Source organism: Canis lupus, chromosome X, assembly GCF_011100685.1.
Source record: "Canis lupus familiaris isolate Mischka breed German Shepherd chromosome X, alternate assembly UU_Cfam_GSD_1.0, whole genome shotgun sequence".
Lineage (NCBI taxonomy): Eukaryota > Metazoa > Chordata > Mammalia > Carnivora > Canidae > Canis > Canis lupus.
Window position 1 is genome coordinate 35,960,188 of NC_049260.1, and position 24,166 is coordinate 35,984,353.

The 24,166-nt window shown below is 41.7% G+C and overlaps 1 pseudogene; it reads right to left on the bottom strand.

Moving 5' to 3' along the window:
• Positions 1–22,251: 22,251 nt before the first annotated feature.
• On the bottom strand, positions 22,252–23,110 carry LOC491836 (annotated as a pseudogene).
• Between the last annotated feature and the right edge of the window lie 1,056 nt (positions 23,111–24,166).

The following is a 24,166-nucleotide window of genomic DNA, read 5'->3' on the forward strand; positions in this document are numbered from 1 at the left end:
TTTTGGTAAAGCAAGTCACTGTTTATATTATTATAACCATGCAAATGCTTACTGCTGAGGTAGATCGTGCTCCACAGCCACACTTCCTTTCTTAAACAGCAGTTTTATAAATGTGAGTGTATCAGTAAGGATGCCATAAGCTTAAGCCATAAGACCTCTCCTCTCCTCTCCTCTCCTCTCCTCTCCTCTCCTCTCCTCTCCTCTTCTTCTCCATGCCCAACATGGGGCTTGAACTCACCACCTCAAGATCAAGAGTTGCATGCTCTACTGACTGAGCCAGCCCGGCACCCCTCTTTGTTGCTTTCTTAATGAGCATGAAGTGGGTGGGCCAAGGGTTGGTTCAGAGGCTTGGCAGTGTCATCAGAACCCAGTTCCTTCTGTCCTTCCATTCTGCTGGTCTGTGTCCTTGTCTTCGTATTCAGTTTTGCTCTGAACAGTAACAAGATGGTTGACATGGCTCAAAGAGTCACATGTTCATACTACATCATTCAGGAAGAAAAGAAAAATTCTCCTGTGCCTCCTTTTTTATTTTGGCTGGTGTGGGGGTGGCAGCGGGTGTTCCAAGTGGACTTTCCTTTATGTCTCGTGGGCCAGAACTAGGTCACATGAGCTACCAGCTGCAAGGGAAGCTGGGAAAGCAAGTATCTGGCATTTTCACCCTCTATAATGGAAAAGACAGTTGGCAATGGGTAGCCAACCAACAGCCTATGCCCATGAGGCTGTTTTGTCTGCAAGTGACAGAAGCCTCGATTTAAAATGGCTTAGACAATACTGGGGTTTGTCATCTCATACAAGAAGTCCAGAGCTAGGGAATTCCAGGGTTGGTAAATTCACTGATTCAATGATACCAGCAAAGATCAAGCCCTTTCCACCTTTCTGCTGTGTTATCCTTAACTGTTGGTTTTTGTCCTCTGGCTTGTCTCCTCATGGTTGCAAGAGGGCTGCAGCAGCAAGGATCACAAAGTATCAATCGGATTAAAGAGAGAACATTTTGGGGGCATCTGGTTGGCTCAGTCAGTAGAGCATATGGCTCTTGATCTCAGGGTTGTAAGTTCGAGCCCCATGTTGGGTATAGAGATTATTTTTAAAAAATGATTAAAAAGAAAGAGAGAGGGATGCCTGGATGGCTCAGCAGTTGAGCGTCTGCCTGTCTTTGGCTCAGGGCATGATCCTGGGGTCCCGGGATTGAGTCTCGCATCAGGCTCCCTGCATGGAGCCTGCTTCTCCCTCTGCCTGTGTCTCTGCCTTTCTCTCTGTCACTTATGAATGAATAAATAAAATCTTAAAAAAAAAAGAAAAAGAGAAAAAGAGAATATCCTGTCTTCCTATCTCACTCTCTTTCTTTTTTATTCAAGTGTAGGTAACATACAGTGTTATATTGCTTTCAGGTGCTCAATATAGCAATTCAATAATTATATACATTACTCAGCGCTCATCACGATAAATGTACTCTTCATGCCTTTCACCTATTTCACCCATCCTCTCACCCATCTCTGCTCTGGCAATCACCAGTTTGTTCTCTATATTTAAGAGTCTGTGTTTTTTTTTTTTGTTTATCTCTTTTTTTTCTTTGTCCATGTGTTTTGTTTCTTAAATTCCACATATGAGTGAAATCATATAGTATTTGTCTTTCTCTGATTGACTTATCTCACTAGCATTATGCCCTCTAGATATTGTTGCAAAGAGAAGATTTTGTCCTTTCTATGGCTGGGTAATATTCCATAGCATGTGTGTATATATATGTATATATGTGTACACACACATCTTCCTAATCTTCCTTATCCATTTATCTGTCAGTGGACACTTGGGTTGCTTTTATATCTTGGGCTATTGTAAATAATACTGCAGTAAACATAGGGGTGTGGATATCTTTTCAAATTAGTGTTTTGTACTTCTTTGGATAAATACCCAGTAGTGGAATTGCTGGATCATGTGGCAATTGTTTTTTTTTTTTAAAGATTTATTTATTTATGATAGACATAGAGAGGCAGAGACACAAGAAGAGGGAGAAGCAAGCTCCATGCGAGGAGCCTGACGTGGGACTCGATCCCGGGACTCCAGGATCACGCCCTGGGCCAAAGGCAGGCGTTAAACTGCTGAGCCACCCAGGGATCCCCCCAATTCCTTTTTTTAAGATTTTATTTATTTATTTGATTTTTAAAAATTTATTTATTTATTTATTCATGAGAGACACATACACACACAGAGGCAGAGACACAGGCAGAGGGAGAAGCAGGCTCAATGCAGGGAGCCCAACGGGGGACTTGATCCCAGGACCTCGGGGTCACGCCCTGGCCCGAAGGCAGATGCTCAACCACTGAGCCACCCGGGCCGCCCTATTTATTTGATTTTTTAAAAAGATTTTATTTATTTATTCATGAGAGACACACAACCACACACAGAGAGGCAGAGACACAGGCAGAGGGAGAAGCAGGCTCCATGCAGAGAGCCTGATGTGGGACTCGATCCCAGGACTGGGGGATCACGCCCTGAGCCTAAGGCAGATGCTCAACCACTAAGCCACCCAGGCATCCCAATTTATTTATTTATTTGAGAGAGGGTGCTCGTGCATAACTGGGTGAAGGGCAGAGGGAGAAGCAGACACCCTGCTGAGGAAGGAGCCTGACTCAGGGCTCGATCCTGGGACTCGATCCCAGGACTCTGGGATCATGACCCGAGCCAAACGAAGGTGGATGCTTAACCAGTTGAGCCACCCAGGTGCCCCCATATGGTAATCCTAATTTTAATTTTTTGAGGAACCTCCGTACTGTTTTCCAGTGTCCATACCAGTTTGCATTCCCACCAGTAGTGCACAAGGGGTCCTTTTTCTCCACACTCTTGCTGACACTTGTTTCTTGTGTTTTTGATTTTAGCCATTCTGACAGGTGTGGGGTGATATCTCATTGGGGTTTTGGTTTGTGTTTTCCTTATGATGAGTGCTGTTGAGCATCTTTTCATGTGTCTGTTGGCCATCTGTATGCCTTTTTTGGAGAAGTTCTATTCATGTCCTCTGCCAGTTTTAAAATTGGATTATTTGTTTTTCTGGTGTTGAATTGTATAAGTTCTTTATATATTTTGGATATTAACCTCTTATCATATATGTCATTTGCAAGTATCTTCTCCCATTTAGTGAGTTGTCTTTTTTTTTGTGTGGATGGTTTCCTTCACTGTGGGAAAGCTGCTTATTTTTATGTAGTCCTTTTTTTAAAAATTTTTATTTATTTATGATAGTCACAGAGAGAGAGAGAGAGGCAGAGACACAGGCAGAGGGAGAAGCAGGCTCCATGCACCGGGAGCCCAACGTGGGACTCGATCTCGGGTCTCTAGGATCACGCCCTGGGCCAAAGGCAGGTGCTAAACCGCTGCGCCACCCAGGGATCCCTTTTTATGTAGTCCTAATAATTTAATTTAGCTTTTGTTTCCCTTGCCAAAGGAGGCATATCTAGAAAAATGATTGTATGGCTAATGTCAAAGAGATTACTGCTTGTGTTTTCTTCTAAGAATTTTATGGTTTCAGGTCTGACATTTAGATCTTTAATCCATTTTGAGTTTGTTTTGTGTATGATGTAAGAAAGTGGTCCAGTTTCATTCTTCTGCATGTAGCTGTCCAGTTTTCCCAACACCATTTGTTGAAGAGACTGCCTTTTTTTCCATGGTATATTGTTGCCTCCTTTGTCATGGATTAATTGACCACATAATTGTAGGTTTATTTCTGGGCTCTGTATTCTGTTTCATTGATCTATGTGTCCACTTTGTGCCAGTACCATATTATGTTTTTTTTTAGATTTATTTATTTATTTGAGAGAGAGAGCATGAGCAGGGTGGGGGCAGCGGGGGAAAGAGAGAGAGAGAATCTCAAGCAGACTCCCCATTGAGCATGGAGCCTGATGTGGGACTCAGTCTCACAACCGTGAGATCGTGACCCAAGCCGAAACTAAGAGTTGGATGCTTAACTGACTGAGCCACCCAGGCACCCCTATTGTGTTTTGATTACTAAGGCTTTGTACTATATTTTGAAACCTGGGATTGTGACACCTCTAGCTTTGTTCTCTTTCAAGATTGCTTTAGCCTTTTGGGGTCTTTTGTGGCTCTATACAAATTTTAGGATGATTTGTTCTAGTTCTGTGAAAAATGTATTGGTATTTTGGTAGGGATTACATTCCATTTGTTTATGTTCTCTTCAATTTCTTTCATCAATGTTTTATGGTTTTCAGAGTACAGGTATTTCACTTCCTTGATTAAGTTTATTCCCAGGTATTTTTAAAAAAGATTTTATTTATTCATTCATGAGAGACACAGGCAGAGAGAGAAGCAGGCTCCATGCAGGGAGCCCGACGCAGGACGTGGGACTCGATCCCAGTTCTCCAGGATCAGGCCCCGGGCCAAAGGCCGCACCAAACCGCTGAGCCACTCAGGCAGCCCCTATTCCCAGGTATTTTATGTATGTATTTTTTGGTGCAATTGTAAATGGGATTGTTTTCTTCATTTCTCTTTCTGCTACTTCATTATTAGTATATAGAAATGCAATAGATTTCTGTATATTAATTTTATATCCATTCCTGTCCTTTTCTTAAGAGTGAGAAGTGTCTTAGAAACTTCACTGCAGACTTCTCAGGTCTCATTGACCAGTATTGTGCCACCTGTTCATTAGTAAACCAGTCACCATCAAAGGGAATATATTACCATGATTGGACTAATCAGGATTCTCCCTCTGGGGGAGACAGGAGTCCCAACACACTTGGGACTAGTAGATGAAACTGACATATACTTAATTGAAATCAGAGTTTCGTTAGCAAAGAAGGAATGGATGCTGGGGAGGCAAATAATGTCTACCACACCTTCATTTTTCCTGGAGTTTATAATTACCTTGATTTTTATATTCACCCATTAAAATTTTTTTATGAATATTGAGGATCTACCAAATTCTAGGCACTATTCTAGGTACTGGGTATTTTTCTTAAACAAGAAAAACTTAAGTTTTTGGCTTTATGGACTTTACAACAAGATCCTACATGTTTGGAACACTGACTGATGGGTAGTTCCTTAAACTGCCATTGACAATGGTCTCCTGCAATTTTCATTTGTGTCTACATGTACTTGTTTGAAGAACTCAGCTTGCTCAACTGTTATTTATTCTTCTTTAAAATTTGAAACATTTAAAAAAAGTTGAAACATTTTTTTGGCCTGTCTCTGAGTAATTCATTTGAATTTTTAAGAGAGGCTTTAAATAGTTTTAGTTGTCAGTTACTTTTCAGGTTCCTCAAACTGGATGATCAACAAAACAATCTTAATTCCTCAGCTGTGAAAGGATCAATATTCTTATTTTCTTGTGATGAGCACCTTTAGGTACCTTTAGTCATTCCTGATTTGGAGATAATGTTCTTTTTGATTACTGTTTTCATTGAGAAATAGTAGACGGATGAGGCCACTATGATATAGAAGGAGAAGGGATTTTTCAAAGATTCTATGCTTTATTCAGATTATCCCATTCAGGACTGTTCACCCCCTCCCTATTGAAATTAGAATAATCAAGGTGTCTGGCTGGCTCAGTTGGGAGAGCATATAACTCTTGATCTTGGGGTCCTGAGTTCCAGCCCCACATTGGTGTAGAGATTCCTTAAGAAAAAGAGAGAGAAAAGAAAGAAATTAAAATAATCAATAGATGCTCTCAAGATTTGCCTATACTATTATTAGCAATTGTCTCCTGCAGAAGCTACAAAATTTCAGAAGTTTTTCTCTCTTCTAAACTCTGCTACAACTTTGTAAGTTTAGCTTCTCCAAAATCAGTTTTTATATTTTGAGTAAACATGCCAGTAGTCTTGGTAGCATGTTTTTTATGGTTCATAGCAATGAAAACATTTACTTAATCAGTCAACTCCCACAGTAGAATGTAAAGTTCAAGAACTTTCACATTAACTGTAGTGTTTTCATGAGATATTTTAGTAATGATAGGGACAAATTTTGTTTGAATTTTGATAAATCTATCTGTGAGATAAAGTTTCATCTAGTGCCATTGGTTAATTCTTATGAGGCTTTGGAACAAAACTTTTCTATAATTGTTCTATTTTTTGTTGGTACTGATGAAAAATGTAGGTTTTAACTTTGTGAAAATTGGTGTGTATACTATGATCTGAAATCACAGCCATGTTAGGAAAGGGGGTTATCCATTCAAAAGAGAATTGTTTTTTCTCACTATAAAAGGACTCTTGCATTTTACCAGGAAAATTTTATGAAAACTTTTTTTAAGAATTTATTTATTTGAAAGAGAGACAGAACATGAGCAGGGAGGAAGAGGCAGAGGGAGGGGGAGAAGCAGACTCCCCACTGAGCAAGGAGCCTAACTTGGGACTTGATCTCAGGACCCTGGGATCATGACCTGATCCAAAAGCAGATGTTTAACCACCTGAGCCACCCAGGCACCCCTATGAAAATTTTCTTGATAAACATAGAAACTATAGAACTGGTAGGAAATTGATGATTCTTTGGTGGTGTTCATAAAGTCAGATTCCTACTGTAAAGAACATTTATGCCACTTTTCTACTGAGTACAAATGATATAAAGTCAACTTTGTAAAATTACATATTCTTCTTATGTCTTTTGTACTCATTTTGACACTAAAATTAAAAATTATATTTAAATGTTCCCTCAAACTCTTCAAACAGCCTGAAACCATTGACAAAGTTAGCCCAACTGATTAAGGCACACCCCAGCATGGAAAACCATGGAACATTCCATGGGTGCCCATGCTTTTAGTTGATGAGTTGCTCAGCCCTTCCCAGCTTTGCACTGGACCCCAGCGCTGGATTGCCTGACCACTTTTCACCACGGCAGAGACATGCCCTGTGTTATAGGAACAAGGGTGCAGTGACTTGTTGGGTCCCAAGGCCTTCCCTTGGGGGTGTGCATCATCACCCCCCTACATGCATGTGCCTGGCTGAAAACAGACTTGGACATCCACTCTTGACTACTGAGCATCCATGGGGAGCCACTTGCTGGGCTTCCTGATGGACCCACCTGATGCTAGTGTCACAGCCTGATCGGACACACCTCAATACCTGAACTCGACAGACCATCATTTGCCCTGTTTATCAAAGAGCCTTTCCACCTCCGCAGTCCGCCCTCTCTCTGAGTTCCAATCTGGGCTGCCGTTTTACTTACCTGTAGCCTCCTCTGAGCACTTTCTGTGCACCAGGCAATGCACTAAGTGTTTCACATAGATTATCACCTTAAGCCTAGTTATAACCCTATGATGTAGGTAGTGTGTTCAGCCCGTTTCACAGATGAGGGAACTGAAGCTTCCAGAGTTTCCATCACTGGGCTGATTAATGCCCCACAGACAGACTGAATGACTCATCTGGCCCCATGCTGACTCACCATCCAGGTGGGCAGTTAACCAGTCAATATGCCTCCCTCTACCCAGAACATTCCATTCCTTGGTTGTTAGAGCTTTCATCCCTCTTGCTTCTGAGCCTCGCCATAATGTCAGCTGCCTGTTAACATCTAGCAAGACTTCTCCTTGCCCAGGTAGGACAGAGCCCCTGTCAAAATTAACAGGATACCCTACAATGTGGGAAAGAGGCATATATGGTATGGGCTGACAGACATTGGCTCCAAGGGAAACAATCAGAGAAAACTGGCTTAAGACTCTCCTTCCTCCCCCACTGTTTCAGCTCACCCTGTTGAAAAGTTGAAGTGTACTTTCTCATCCCATGTAGGCTGATGGGTTTTCTCAGCCCCGTGGAAGTCCACTGTTGGTGACCCCCTCCAAGCATCCAACAGTATCTTCTACCACTTTCTGCCTTGGCTGACTCACTGAGAGCCTGCTCCATTTCCTTCCTGTGTTAGTTTCTATCACTGCTGTAACAAACTTAGTGACTTAGAACAACACCCGTTTACCATCTTACAGTTTGAAAAACTAAAGTCCAGGCATCAAGGTGTTGGCTGTGTTCCTCCAGGAGACTAGAGGGGAGAATGCATTTCTTTCCTTTTGCCAGCTACAGGCTACCTGCATCCTTTGGCTTATGGCCCCTCCCTCCATCCTCATAGCCTGCGATGTAGAATCTTCCAATCCCTCTCTTTCTGTCTTTGACCTCTGCTTCCATTCCCACATCACCTTCTTTCACTTTGCCTCCTCTTGCCTCCCTCTTAGAAGGACCCTTGGGCTCACATTGGGCCCAGCTGGATAATCCAGGCTGATCTCCCCATCGTGAGATCCTTAACTTGATCACATCCACAAAGTCCCTTTTGCTGTATTAAGATCATATGTTCATGGGTTCTGGGGCTTTCCATACCTCCCACTACAACAGCCCAGCCACTAAAGATGGGAGCTGAAGGACACTGGGGAGGAGGTACTGGGTTGTGGCAGAGACCCTGGCCAGGTCTAGTTAATAGGTCCTGTGGAAAGAGTAGGTGGACCAGAAGCACTGGAGGAAACCTACCTGCCTTCTCAGGAAAAGGCAAAGTTCTTTTTTCAGACAGATTGGAGCAGCCTTGATTCTGACTTGCCCTGCCCAGCTGCCTAGGTGGGAGAGGGCAGAGGATGGGGGCTGCCCATAAACCAGGTCATCTTATCATCATCCCCCATGAGATGGATGGCCAGCAAGGAAAGACACCACTTCTACACACAGGCCTGCTTTTGTCCTGTCCATCTCCTGCCTCCTGGCCTTGCCCATGTTTCTATCTGCTTCTAACCTGAAGTCTTGCTCACTGACCTTCCTTTACTACCCTCTGCCCCAGTGGTTGTTGAACTAGGCCTACCTTCCCGCTCTTCTACTCCCATAGAAATCTGTGTACCATCTTTGGTCCCATGGCTATCAACCACTGTACCTCAAGGAGGTGGACATTGGTCAGGGAAGAGAGTCTAGAAATATTTGCCACTATTCTCTTGTTCTGTCTGGCTCCTTGCCCTCAGGCATTCTGGCTAGAATGTGCCATACACACAATCTTCCCTCAGCAGAATATGGGTCACTGTGAGCTCAACTTTGTGAATAATTGTGAGGTGCTGGTTTTTTCTTTTTTTTCCAAGCCTGCCATCTCAAAAAATGCTTAATGACTTCATTCATGTAGATATAATTCATCAGGATCCTAAAATTTAAGGGGGAAATGATGATTTGTAATGACAAGCAGATAGACTATTTAAAAATCAGGGCTCACCCAAAATAGCCAGAACATATGATCGACATCTGGAAAACATCTGCATGAATGGTGTGGTCACAACAGATACCAGAGAAATGGAAATTTTAAGAACTCAACTGAGGGTTTCTGGGTCCTAAGAACGCTAAAAGTCCTCCTGGATTATATAGCAACCTTATATTCAAGGGGATTTTTTTTAAAAAAGCAAAGCACTTTTACTGTAAAATAGAATGCAGACACAACCAAACAAATGTATGACTCAATGACTTATTTTAAGCCAAACATTCTTGTAACCACCAGCTAAGGTCAAGGCACCCTAGAAACCCCTTCATGTTTTCCATCCAAACCACATCACCCCCCTTCCCGCTATGTAATCATGAGCCTGACTTCTCCGCTAATCATACACACACAAATAGTTTTATCAACCAATTGTACATCCCTACATACTATAGTTTAGTTTGCCTTTTAAAAACATTTTAAATGTCTTCTAAGTCACTTTTAACATATTTCCCCCTTCCATTTCTTTCTTTTCTTTTTTTTTTTTTAAAGATTTTATTCATTCATTCATTCAAGACACAGAAAGAGAGAGGCAGAGACATAGGCAGAAGGAGAAACTCAGGGGGCCCGATGTGGGCCTCGATCCTGGGACCCCGGCATCGCAACCTGAGCCGAAGGCAGATGCTCAACCACTGAGCCACCCAGGCATCCATTTTTCTTTTCCCTACAGTCTAGCTGTTGAAAGGCCTAACCCACTTTGTTCTGGAGAGTTTCCCATAGTCAGGATTTTGCCTATTTATACTCCTGGCACTGTTCATTTTCCTCGGCCCTCTATCTGAGGAGGTTTTGGCTGCACAAAGGAGGAATGGCAAACATGACCACCTCACCAGCTCATCTGTGGTCCTTTCCCAGAAATCTTGTGAATGAGGCTGGTGCATATTTAGCTCTCCATGACTGTGGGGGCACCCACTTCCTCAGCCTGGTCCCTTGGGTTCCCATCCAGGGCCCCCCACCCCATTCCAGGGCCAGGGGATCTTGCACCTGGCCACAGTTTCCTGGCTTCAGTGAGCTTAGGGAAGCAGCCAGTGCTCTCCACTAAAGATGTACAGCCTGCCTGAGATGGAGCCTGTCTTCCTGCAAAAGAGCTTTTCAGCAGGCCAGGAAACCTCTGCCTGTGGTAATGCCTCTGGCAAATTGCTTCATAGGTGAGCCTGTGTCTGATGAAACGCAGGTGATTGTCCAGAAGCATTCTGTGCCTCATTCTTCTACTACACTGTCCTGGATGGGCCTGCAGCATGGGCTGGGCTGCTCCAGGCAGCAAAGGGAGCTCCTACTCCAGTATTGCCTTCTGGCTTGGGCTCTATGCTTTGGAATGTGCCGTGTCACCACACTAGCACACTAGAGTTTGCAGGGGCATCTCCACCCTGGGATCCAGTGGTCAGTGTTGGCATAGTCCTGAGCCCTGAACTGTGCCCTTCTTGGGACAGGCACTTGCATGACTAATACTGTTCAGGCCCTGGGGAAATCCTTCTGCACAGCGCTTGCTCTGTGTTCTCAAACAAAAGGCGGCTATTTATGGATGCCGTGAAGGTTTATGGGTTGTGCCTTCTCTGATCTTGGAGATGGCCACAGCTTTGGAGTAAGGGGGAAATGTGAACAGCAGAGGCTTACAAGAAAGAAAAGACAAATTAACTCGGCAGACCCTTCCTTCCAGATAGCAAGAATGCAAGAGTTACACTTAACCGAGTATCATTTCCCACTGATGCTACACGTCTATACTCTTGTTTCTCTTTGTGTTCAAAATTGTGGATCCAGAGGGACCACATAAGGAATGCCATGAAACATTAAACAATTAATATTACTCTTAAATATATATGCATATCCATAAACATGTACACTCCTTTTTTAAAATATTTATTTATTAGGGAGTGTGTGTGTGGGGGGGAAAGAGAGAGAGAGAGAGAAAGAGAGAGAGAGAGAATCTTCAAGCAGACTCCCTGCTGAGCTTGGAGCCTGATGGGGAGCTTGATCTCACAACCCTGAAATCATGACCTGAAATGAAACCAAGGGTTGGACATTTAACCGACTGCCCTGTAAACATACACACTCTTAATGTACAGGAAGCATGATATTAGTTCTCTACAATGGTGCTTAGAGGGACATTGGACACTAATAATGCAAAAAGTTGTATATTTATAAAAATATTTAATAAGACTTCATTAAAAATTCAAATTAGTGAGGCGCCTGGCTGGCTCAAGTAGGAAGAACATGCATCTCTTGATCTCGGGATCATGAGTTTGAATCCCACATTGGGTGTAGAGCTCACTAAAAAAATAATAAACTATTAAAATTAAAAATTTATAGTATTAAAATTCCAGCATGATTTAAATCACTTTGACTTCAAATTCTGATCTATACATTTTATTTTATTTTAAAATTTTTATTTATTTATTCATGAGAGACAGGGAGAGAGAGAGAGAGAGAGAGAGTGAGGCAGAGACACAGGCAGAGGGAGAAGCAGGCTCCATGCAGGGAGCCTGACATGGGACTCGATCCCGGGTCTTCAGGATCAGGCCCTGGGCTGAAGGCGGTGCTAAACTGCTGAGCCACCAGGGCTGCCCTGATGTATACATTTTAAATAAACATGCAATATGGGGGCCTGCATCTGTCCTCTTGCCCTTGAGCTTGCAAATCTGGGGACTGGGCCAGACCTCGTAGCTCTTGAACTCCAAGCTGTCAGGCAGCTCAGAGTAACATCCCAGCAGCCCTTGCTAATTGCAGACTTCTGTCTTTAAAGCTTAAGTCTTGAGCCATTCTGCTTTGAGAATGCCATTTTTCTTTCTCTTTTTTCTTTTTGCCTATTTCTAATCTTTCCATCATGGACATGGATTACTTGATTACAGTTGTAAAAACCTTCGACTGTTTGTGGTAGCCTAGAATAGTAAGATATCAGGATTCTTCTCTCATACTATTCTGTTGTTTCCAAATTCTCTACATTTCTGTTTTTAAGATTTTATTTATTTATTTATTTTAGAGAGAGAGAGAGAGAGAGAGAGCGAGCACACGTGTGAGTTAGGGGAGGGGCAGAAGGAGAAGGACAAGGAGACTCCATGCTGAGCACAGAGCCCTACGTGGGGCTTGATTTCATGACTCTGAGATCATGATCTGAGCCGAAATCAAGAGTCAACTGCTTAACCTACTGAACCACCCAAGTGACCCTAGAAATTCTCTACATTTCTAAATTTTCAAATTTTCCAAATTACTTTTATAACCTGAGAAGAATTAAAAGGAAAGAGAAAGATAGACTTCTGGTGTTGAGCAGGGTATAAGTCTTTTTGATCAGGAATCTGACTTGTATAAACCCAAATAAATGTTAAGATGTTTGATTCACTTATTCAGTGGCTATTGATCAAGTGCCTACTCTGTGCTAGGCACCATTCTGGGAGTTGAGGATCCAACAGCAAATCTTTCATTCTGTGAAACAAAACATAAAAAGTTCCTCATGAGAAAATGAGTGAAAATATCAGTGAGGGTGACAAAACATGAGAGACACTTAACTCTGGGAAATGAACAAGGGGTAGTGGAAGGGGAGGTGAGCGGGGGGTTGGGGTGACTGGGTGATGGGCACTGAGGGGCACTTGGCGGGATGAGCATTGGGTGTATGCTATATGTTGGCAAATTGAACTCCAATAAAAAAAATAAAAAAAAAATTTCCTCATGAAAAAAAAAAAAGCCACAATGAACTGTAGGGTTGATGAAGCCAAATGGATGAGGGTTGGGAATGAGGAGAGGCAGAACAGGAGGTACACTTAACTGAATTGATTTCAGGATTGGTTTATTTTGTCCTGCACCTGAGTCTCCCTACCTATGAAATGTCATCAGTATTCTGTACACAAGCTTATGCGACAAACCTTATTTTAAATGGATAATTAGGGAAGCCTGAGTGGCTCAGCAGTTTAGCGCCGCCTTCAGCCCAGGGCCTGATCCTGGAGACCTGGGATCGAGTCCCACGTTGGGCTCCCTGCATGGAGCCTGCCTCTCTCTCTGCCTGTGTCTCTGTCTCTCTCTCTCTCTGTGTCTCTCATGAATAAATAAATAAAATCTTTAAAAAAATTAAAAAATAAATGGATAATTAGTAATTATTCCAATGAAATGGATATAATTATTTATTTATTTATTTATTTATTATTTATTTATTTATTTATTTATTATTTTAAAAAATTCCAGTATTGGGCACCTGCCTGGCTCAATCAGGGGAGTGTGAGACTTTTGATCTCAGGGTTGTGGGTTCAAGCCCCACATTGGGTGTAGGGATTGCTTAAAAATAAAATCTCTTAAGGGTACCTGGGTGGCTCAGTAGGTTGGGTATCTGCCTTTGGCTCAGGTCATGATCCTAGGGTCCTGGGAACGAGCCCCGAGTTGGTCTCCCTGCTCAGCGGGGAGTCTGCTTCTGCCTCTCCTGCTTGTGCTCTCTCAAATAAATAAATAAAATCTTTAAAAATACATAATTTATATTTTTAAAAAGATTTTATTTAAGAAGGGGAGAGAGAGCGAGAGCGATTGAGAGTGCAGAGTAGGCAGAGGGAGAAGCAGTCTCCCCACTGAGTAGGGAGCCTGGTGTGGGGCTAGATCCCAGGATGCTGGGATCATTACCTGAACTAAAGGCAGACTCTTACCGAACTGAGCCAGCTAGGCACCCCAAAAATAAATATTTTTTTAAGAGCTCAATTAAAAAAAAAGATTTTGTTTATTCATTTGGCAGAAAACAAGAGCACAAGCAGGGGAAGCAGTAGGCAGAGGGAGACTGAGAAGCAGGTTCCCTGCCAAGCAAGGAACCCAATGTGGGGCTTCATCCCAGGACCATGGGATAATGACCTGAGCCAAAGGTAGATGCTTAACTGACTGAGCAACCCAGGGGCTCTCCACAAAATAAAATCTTTTTAAAAATTTCCAGTATAATTAACATAGTGTTATATTGCTCTCAGGTGTACAATATAGTGATCCACCAATTCTGTAAATTACTCAGTGCTTATCATGGTGAGTGCTCTTTTTTAAACCTTTTTTTTTTTAATTTTGGTTTTTAAATTTTTTTTTAGATTTTATTTATTTATTCATGAGAGACACGGAGAGAGGCAGAGATATAGGCAGAGAGAGAAGCAGGCTCCATGCAGGGAGCCTGATGTGGGACTCAAGGATCACACCCGGGCCAAAGGCAGGCACTCAACTGCTGAGCCACCCAGGCATCCCAGGTTTTTAAATTTTTAAATAGGCTCCATGCCCAGGATGGAACACAATGTGGGGCTTGAACTCATGACCCTGAGATCAAGACCTGAGCTGAGATGAAGAGTTGGATGCTTAACTGACAGCCTGGTGCCCCATGGTAGGTGTACTTGTAATCCCCTTCACTTATTTTACATATCCTACACCCTCTTCCCCTCTCGTAACCATCAATTTGTTCTCTATAGTTAAGAGTTTGTTTTTTGGTTTGTCTTTTTTGTTTGTTTGGTTTTGTTTCTTAAATTCCACATATGAATGAGGTCATATGGTATTTGTCTTTCTCTGACTTATTTCACTTAGCATCATACCCTCTAGCTCCATCCATGTTGTTGCAAATGACAAAATTTCATTCTTTTTTTTTCATTCTTTTTTTTATGGCTGAGCAATACTCCATTGTGTATATATACCACATATTCCTTATCCATTCATCTATTGATAGACACTCAGGTTGCTTTTATATCTTGGCTATTGTAAATAATGGTGTAATAAACATAAAAGTGCATATATCCTTTTGAATTAGTGTTTTGTTTTCTTTGGGTAAATAACCAGTAGTGGAATTATTGGATTGTATGGTAATTCTATTTTAAATTTTTTTAAAAGAAAATACCATACAATTTTTCATAGTGGCTTAACCAGCTTACATTCCCACCAACATTGCACAAGGGTTCCTTTTTCTCCATATCTTTGCCAACACCTGTTGTTTCTTGTGTTGTTGATTTTGACCATTCTGACAGGTGTGAGGTGATATCTCATTGGGGTTTTGATTTGTATTTTCCTGATGATCAGTGATGTTGAGCATCCTTTCATGTGTCTGTTGGCTATCTGTATGCCTTCTTTGGAGAAACATCTGTTCATGTCCTCTGGCCATTTTAAAATTGGATTTTCTTTTTGGTGTTGAGTTATATAAGTTCTTTATGTATTTTGGATATTAACCCCTTATTGGATATGTCATTTACAAATATATTCTGCCATTTAGTGGATTGTCTTTTGTTTGTTGATGGTTTTTTTTCACTGTGTGAAAGCTTCTTATTTTTATGTAGTCCTAATTGCTTAATTTTGTTCTTGTTTCCCTTGCCAATGGAGGCATATCTAGAAAAATACTTCTATGGCTAATGTCAAAGAGATTACTGCCTGTGTTTTCTTCTAAGAATTTTATGATTTCAGGTCTCACATTTAGGTCTTTAATCCATTTTGAGTTTATTTTGTGTATGATGTAAGAAAGTGGTCCAGTTTCATTCTTCTGCATGTAGCTGTCCAGTTTTCCCAACACCATTTGTTGAAGAGACTTTTTCCCATACTATATTCTTGCTTGTTTTGTCATAGGTTAATTAACTATATAATCATGACTTTATATCTATATTCTGGGCTCATTCTGTTTCATTGATCTATATCTCTGTTTTTTAGAGATTTTATTTATTGATTGATTTTTTAATAGATTTTATTTATTTATTCATGAGAGACACACAGAGAGGCAGAGACATAGACAGAGAGAGAAGCAGGTTCCATGCAGGAAGCCTGATGTGGGACTCGATCCTGGGACTCTGGGATCATGCCCTGAGCCAAAGGCAGATGCTCAACTGCTGAGCCATCCAGGCGTCCCAGATTGATTGATTGATTGATTGAGTGTGAGTTGGGGAAGGGGTAGAGGGAGAGGGAGAGAGAATTCCAAACAGACTCCAAGCTGAGCATGGTGCCCGATGCAGGGCTTGATCTTATGACCCTTGATCATGACCTGAATTAAAATCAAGAGTCAAACACCTAACTGACTGAGCCACCCAGGCATCCCATGTGTCTATTTTTGTGCTGGTACCATACTGTTCTGATTACTATAGTTTTGTAGTATATCTTGAAATCTGGGATTGTGATACCTCTAACTTTATTCTTCTTTTCAAAAAACTACTTTTGCTATTCTGATTCCATCAAATTTTTAGGATGATTTATTCTAGTCCTATGAAAAATGCTGTTGGTATTTTGATAGGGATTGCATTAAATCTGCAGATTGCTTTGGGTAGTGTGGACATTTTAACAATATTAGTTCTCCCAGTCCATGAACATGGAGTATCTTTCCATTTGTTTGTGTCCTCTTCAATTTCTTTTATTTATTTTAAAAATATTTTATTTATTTATTCATGAGAGACACACACAGAGAGAGGCAGAGACATAGGCAGAGGGAGAAGCAGGCTCCCTGCAGGGAGCCTGATGTGGGACTCAATCCCAGGACCCTGGGATCACGACCTGAGCTGAAGGCAGATGTTCAACCACCCAGGCACTTCTATCCTTTTCAATTTCTTTCATCAGTGTTTTATGGTTTTCAGAATGCAGGTCTTTCACCTCCTTGGTTAAGTTTATTCCTAGGTATTTTATTCTTTTTGGTGTACTTACTTATCTTTTGTTTTTAAAGATTCTATTTTTAAGTAATCTCTATGCCCAACACAGGACTTGAAGTCATAACCCTGAGATCAAGAGTTGTATGCTCCACTGACTGAACCAGCCAGGTACCCCTCTTTTTGGTGCACTTATAAATGGGATTTTTTTCATTTCTCTTTCTGCTACTTCATTATGAGTGTATAGAAATGCAACAGATTTCTGTATATTGATTTTGTATCTTGTGACTTTACTGAACTAATTTATCAGTTTTAGTAGTTTGTTTAGTGGAGTCTTTAGGGTTTTCTATATATAGTATGTCATCTGCAAATAGTGAAAGTTTTATGTCTTCCTTACCAATTGGATGCCTTTTATTTCTCTTTCTTATATGATTACTGTGGCTAGGACTTCAGTACTATATTGAATAAAAGGAGTGAGATAGACATCCTTGTCTTGTTCCTGATCTTAGAAGAAGAGCTGTCAGTTTTTCACCATTGAGTATGATGTTATCTGTGGCTTTTTCATATATGGTCTTTATTTATTATGTTGAGGTATGTTCCTTCTTTTTTTCTTTTTTTTAAAGATTTTATTTATTCATGACAGAGAGAGAGAGAGAGAGGCAGAGGGAGAAGCAGGTGAGAGAGAGAGAGAGAGAGGCAGAGGGAGAAGCAGGCTCCCTGTAGGGAGCCTGATGTGGGACTCGATCCTGGGACTCTGGGATTATGCCCTGAGCCAAGGGCAGATGCTCAACCGCTGAGCCACACCCAGGTGTCCCGAGATATGTTCCTTCTAAACATACTTCATTGAGAGTTTTTATCATGAATGCATGTTACACTTTGCCAACTGCTTTTTCTGTATCTATTTAAATGATCATATGGTTCTTATTCTTTCTTTTATTGATATGATGTATCACATTTCTTCTTAAGATATTATTTTAAGTAGGGGTACCTGGGTGGCTCAGTTGGTTGAGCATCTGACTCTTGATTTTGGCTCAGGTCATGATCTCAGGGTCGTGGGATTGAGCCCTGTATCAGGCTCCACACTCAGCAGGGAGTTTTTAAAAAATATTTTATTTATTTATTTATTCAAGAGAGATAGAGAGAGACAGAGAGAGGCAGAGACACAGGCAGAGGGAGAAGCAGGCTCCATGCAGGGACCCTGATGTGGGACTTGATCCTGGGAATCCAGGATCATGCCTTGAGCCGAAGGCAGACACTCAACTGCTGAGCCACCCAGGCATCCCTCAGCAGGGAATTTGCTAGAGATTCTCTCCCTCTCTCTCTGCTTCTGCCTTCCTTGCTTGTGCTCTCTCTCTCTAAAAATAAAATCTTTTACAAAAAGATGTTATTTTAAGTAACCTCTTTAGCCAAAATGCGACTTGAACTCACAACTCTGAGATCAAGAGTTGCATGGTCCTCCTGACTGAGCCAGCCAGGTGCCCCTGATGTGATGTATCACATTGATTTACAAATATTGAACCACTAAAATAGAGTATTTTTGGGTGGGTTTTTATTTTTTAATTTTTTTGTATATTTTTTTATTGGAGTTCTATTTGCCAACATATAGCATAACACCCAATGCTCATCCCGTCATGTGCCCCCCCTCAGTGCCCATCACCCAGTCACCCCATTCCCACACCCACCTCCTCTTGGGTGGGTTTTTATAAAATATGAATCCCTTATGTTCAAAAATACATTTAAGGGGTGCCTGGCTGGCTCATTCAAAAGAGCATACAACTCTTGGGGCACCTGGGTGGCTTAGTCAGTTAAGTGTCTGCCTTGACTCAGGTAATGGTTTCGGGGTCCTGGGATCTAGCCCCCTGTCAGGCTCTCTGCTCAGTGAGGAGTCTGCTCCCTCTCCCTTTGCCCCTCTCCCAGCTTATGTTTTCTCTTTCTTTCTCAAATAAATAGATAAAATATTTTAAAAAAAGAGGATACAACTCTTGATCTTGAGGTTGTAAGTTTGAGTCCCACCTTGGGTGTGGAGATTACTAAAAAAATAAACTTAAAAAAATACATTTAAAAAGCTTCGATGAAAAAAAAAAAAAGCTTCGATGAGAATGCATAATAATTGAAGTCAGCCTCTTTCATGGAAGCACAGGGTAGAAGACCAACAGCCACCTCCCTAGGTGAGAAGTCCTCTGCAGATTTTGTACTTATCAAGGATTTTAGCTTCTTGCTCAAGGAAATTGCAGAGAGGATTCTTTAATCCTCCTCAGCATGGGGACGGTGGTAAGGGTGTGAAGAGGCACACCCTGAGGAAGGCAGGAGAACTTGCTGCTGCTGAAGAGGGAAGGTTAAGGTGGAGATTACTTAGCTAGCTGGAAGAACAAAGTTCAGTCTAGGCTCCACACCCCTTCCTGGCCAGCTGCAAGCCCCTAGCCTCAGCATTCAAAATTAGAATATTTTATAAATTGGTCCCAAATTGAAGAGAGAAGGTCACTTCTGTTGGAGGGTGGAAAATGCACCCCCTAGTCAGGCTGGGGTTAGGGACTGTTGATAGAACAGCCCTTTCTGTCTCTACCTGGTGGAACAAAGGAAACAAGTCTTCAGTGAGGGAGACTTGCTACTTACCTGAGGCTTTGGTTGCGGTTGGCCCAACCAGCACTGGCTGTTTCCTGATTGACATTTAGCTTTAGCTCTTCAGCACTGTTGTTTCCTTGTGTTTGTAAAACTGGAGGGAGATTTGTCAAACTTCCTCTTGCCCAAGTTCTGGATGATTCCTTGCTTCTTGAATTTGCTTTCTTTTCTTTCTTTCTTCCTCCCTTTCTTTCCTTCAGATTTTATTTATTTATTCATGAGAAACACACAGAGAGAGGCAGAGACATAGGTAGAGGGAGAAGCAGGCTCCTTGCAGGGAGCCTGATGCGGGACTCCATCCCAAACCCCAGGATCACACCCTGAGCTGAAGGCAGATGCTCAACTGCTGAGCCACCCAAGCATCCCTTGAATTTGTTTTCATATGATCAGGTTCTCATAGCCAGTACCACCCTTAGATCTGGGCAAGAGGGGTCCCTGCTCCAGACCGTGCATTTCAGAAAGCACCACAGGTCACAAAGACACATTTATCAACAAACACATGGGCACCTCTGGGCTTAGAATCAGCTAGTCAGCATTGGCACTGCCCAGCCCAAGATCTTGAATGTCCACTCCTGTGACTGACAGGGTCTAGGCCCCAGGAAACACTGCTCCATGGGCATAGACCTGTGTCCTTCAAATAAAAGGCGACCAAGGCTACATGCTGTGGAGATCTAGAAGTTGTGCTGCAGATGCCAGAGGTAGTCAGGGTTTTGGAGTGTGAGGTAGAGGCTTTGAGGGACTGAAGTGCTTGAGAAGTGGCAGTATCATCAGACTTACCAACTCTTTCCTCTCAGAACTGTTCATGGTTCTGGAGGTTCTCATGAATGAAAGGGGTTTTCACAGCATGGCAGCTGAGGATCATTGGCAGTATTGAATCATATTTAAAAACATATAAACAGGGCAGCCCGGGTGGCTCAGCGGTTTAGTGCCGCTTTCAGCCCAGGGCGTGATCCTGGAGTTCTGGGATCGAGTCCCACGTCAGGCTCCCTGCATGGAGCCTGCTTCTCCCTCTGCCTGTGTCTCTGCCTCTCTCTCTGTCTCTCGTGAATAAATAAATAAAATATTTAAAATAAAAAAATATTTAAAAATATTAAAAAAACTAACAATATAAAAAACAATTTGTATTACTCTTTTAAAAAAGATTTTATTTATTTATTTATTTGAGAGAGAGTGCGTGTGCACGAGTTGAGGGAGAAGCAGAGGGAGAAGCAGAGGGAGAAGCAGAGGGAGAAGCAGGCTCCTCACTGAGCAGGGAGCCCGATGTGGGGCTTGATCCCAGGACCCTGAGACCATGACCTGAGCCGAAGGCAGATGCTTCACTGACTGAGCCACTCAGGTACCTCTTTATTATTCTTAATTTGCTATGTATGTGGGTTTGGACCTAATGTGTGCAATGTGATGCCATTTTTAAATTTTATTTACTGTTATAAGATATTTCTTAAGAATTAAATTTTCAAAAACTTACATGTTTTCCCAAATGTGATGGGTTTATTTTATTTTACTCTGATGCAAGACCAAAAATTTCACTTCAGCACAGAGACCAATATATTATTATTACTTTTTTAAAAAAGATTTTATTTTTTATTCATGAGAGACACACACACACAGAGAGAGAGAGAGAGAGAGAGAGGCAGAGACATAGGCAGAGGGAGAAGCAGGCTCCATGCATGTGGGACTCGACCCTGGGTCTTCAGGATCAGGCCCTGGGCTGAAGGCAGCGCTAAATCGCTGAGCCACCCAGGCTGCCCGAGACCAATATATTAAAATGTCATGAAAAAGTGGCTAAAAATAGATCTGCCCTACAACCCAGCAATTGCCTTGTTGGGGATTTACCCCAAAGATACAGATGCAATGAAACGCCGGGACACCTGCACCCCGATGTTTATAGCAGCAATGTCCACAATAGCCAAACTGTGGAAGGAGCCTCGGTGTCCACCGAAAGATGAATGGATAAAGAAGATGTGGTTTATGTATACAATGGAATATTCCTCAGCCATTAGACACGACGAATACCCACCATTTGCTTCGACATGGATGGAACTGGAGGGTATTATGCTGAGTGAAGTAAGTCAATCGGAGAAAGACAAACATTATATGGTCTCATTCATTTGGGGAATATAAAAAATACTGAAAGGGAATAAAGGGGAAAGGAGAAAAAATAAGTGGGAAATATCAGAAAGGGAGACAGAACATGGAAGACTCCTAACTCTGGGAAACGAACTAGGGGTGGTGGAAGGGGAGGAGGGCGGGGGGTGGGGGTGACTGGGTGGCGGGCACTGAGGTGGGCACTTGATGGGATGAGCACTGGGTGTTATTCTGTATGTTGGCAAATTGAACACCAATAAAAAAATTATTATTAAAAAAATAAAAATAATAAAAAAGAAAAAAGAAAAAAAGAAAAAGTGGTGTGGGACATGCAGGATGTGATGTATAAGCTGGAAGGCTGGGTCATTTCCTTTGTAACGTGACACTGTATCGTGGCTGAGGAACACATTTAAAATCATATTTCGGAACTCACCTAAAATGTGGCACAAACATGACAACTTCCAGGCATGCCTTCAAGTATCTCCTGTAGGATGGACTTGTGATCTCTAGACTTCAGTGTGGGGAGGATTACAGTTCTTTGGAAGAATAAAAAGTGCATACTTTTAAATTTCACAGAAGAGTTTTAAGGCTAAAACAGTGGGTTCTCTTCACCTCTAGGAACAAATTGGATGCTTTACTCAAAACCACATTAAGCTTCTAGTTCAGGGGCACCTGGGTGACTCAGTGGTTGAGTGTCTGCCTTCGGTTCAGGTGGTGATCCTGGGGTCCTGGGATGGAGTCCTGCATTAGGCTCCCTGAGGGAAGCCTGCTTCTCCCTCTGCCTGTGTCTCTGCCTATCTCTAATGAATAAATAATCTTAAAAAAAAAAACTTTCTAGTTCAAATCCCAACCCAACCTTGTGACCTCCTGCACTGAAGTTCTTTCTGTTGATTAAGGCTGATAGGGTCAGTTTGACTCCAGGCCGAAGAGTCGGAGTATAACCCAGTCTGATCAGACTGGCATTATTTACTTCAGCAGACAGAGAAGTTCTACAATCCAGCATGTATTTAGCAGCGATGCCAAAATGGGTATTATTACTGCTGGGCCTCTAAGCAAGGTTTATTGATGTTTCAATCTTCTCGTTAACCTTCTAATAGACAGACTCCAAATTCAGTGTCATCATTCACATGAGTGTGCAGCTGGAAGTCTGCAGCCTTGTAACCCAGGGCGAAATTGTTCTGTGACAGTTTGGATTTGGCTGTGTCAAAACTCATCTGATAGCCAGCAAGCCAGCCTTCAAAGGCTAACACAGCCCAGCCATAGATGGATGATCCAGAAAAATCTCTACCAACGTTACTGCCAAGACTGAAACAATCTCGTTTATAGGAGGCCTTCAATTTTCCACTCTTCTTTCCTGTGTTTGGTACAAATATAGTATCAAGAGTTTGTTTCAACTCTTCAGCCAACTTATTCTCCAAAGATATTTTTGTTGCAGGAGTATTATCTGTGTTCCATTTCTGGGTGAAGGTAAGTCTGTAGTTACAGACCTTATATTTGGTCTCTAGGTTGCCTGATGCTTTCCCTGTATCAGTGTAAGCATGACTAGAAGTAGAAAGTTCCACTCTACTACAAGACTTGGTTCTCAGATCTCTTTTGACTACTCTAAATCCATATCCTTCATTGAAGACATCCTTGGCGGTCTTTCCTAGGTCACGGTAAGTCAGTGCATTACACATATATCCAATCAGAGGCCCGGACTCTGTTCCACCAGGGCAATGCCAAAGGTCTTCTTCCAAAAACTTAAATTTAATATGTTATCTTTATTTAAAGAACTTAGATAAAATTTTTTTCTTAGATAAAAATTTGATATATGTTGATTATATTTGCCATTTAGCTAAAAATGTTTTGATTGTGTTAAAATACATATAACAAAATTTATCATCTTAATCATTTTTTCCCTAAGATTTTATTTTTTTGTTTGTTTGACAGAGAGCACAAATAGGTGGAGCAGCAGGCAGAGGGAGAGGGAGGAGCAGACTCCCCGCTGAGCAGGGAGCCCGATGTGGGGCTTGATCCCATAACCCTGGGATCATGATCCAAGCCAAAGGCTTATATCATGCTTAACTGACTGAGCTACCCAGGTGCCCCTCATCTTAACCATTTTTAAGTGTATAATTCAGCAGTATTAAGTACATTTATACTGTTCAACCATCACTACCATTCCTCTCCTAAACTCTTCGTCTTGCAGAACTGTAAGTTTGTACCCATTGACCACTAATTCCTTATTCCTCCCTTCTCCAGCCTTTGGCAACCGCTGTCATTTAATTTTAATATAACATTTTAAATATTTTAAAGATTTGTTTATTTATTTTAGAGAGGTGGGGGAGGTGCAGAGGGAGAAGGAGAATCTCAAGCAGACTTCCTGCTGACTGGAGTCCAATGCAGGGCCTAGTCTCACGACCCAGAGATCATGACCTGAGTCAAAATCAAGAGTCTGATGCTTAACCAACCAAGCCACCCCAGCACCTTGACATTTTAAATATTTTAGAAGAAAAATATTTTAAAAACATATGAAGATGTTTAAATATTTTGGTTTTTACTACCTCTTTTAATTTTAAAATCTGATATAATTTTATATATCAAACATTTAAATGTGTACAATTTTAATGCAATTACCTCTTGTGAGATAATAGAAAATATATAAATATACGTTGGTTTCTGTCCTTGGTTTCTGGTAGAGAGCTCCTAAAACCCCTTGTAAATTCCCAAGTGGTAAGAGCACTAGGAGCATC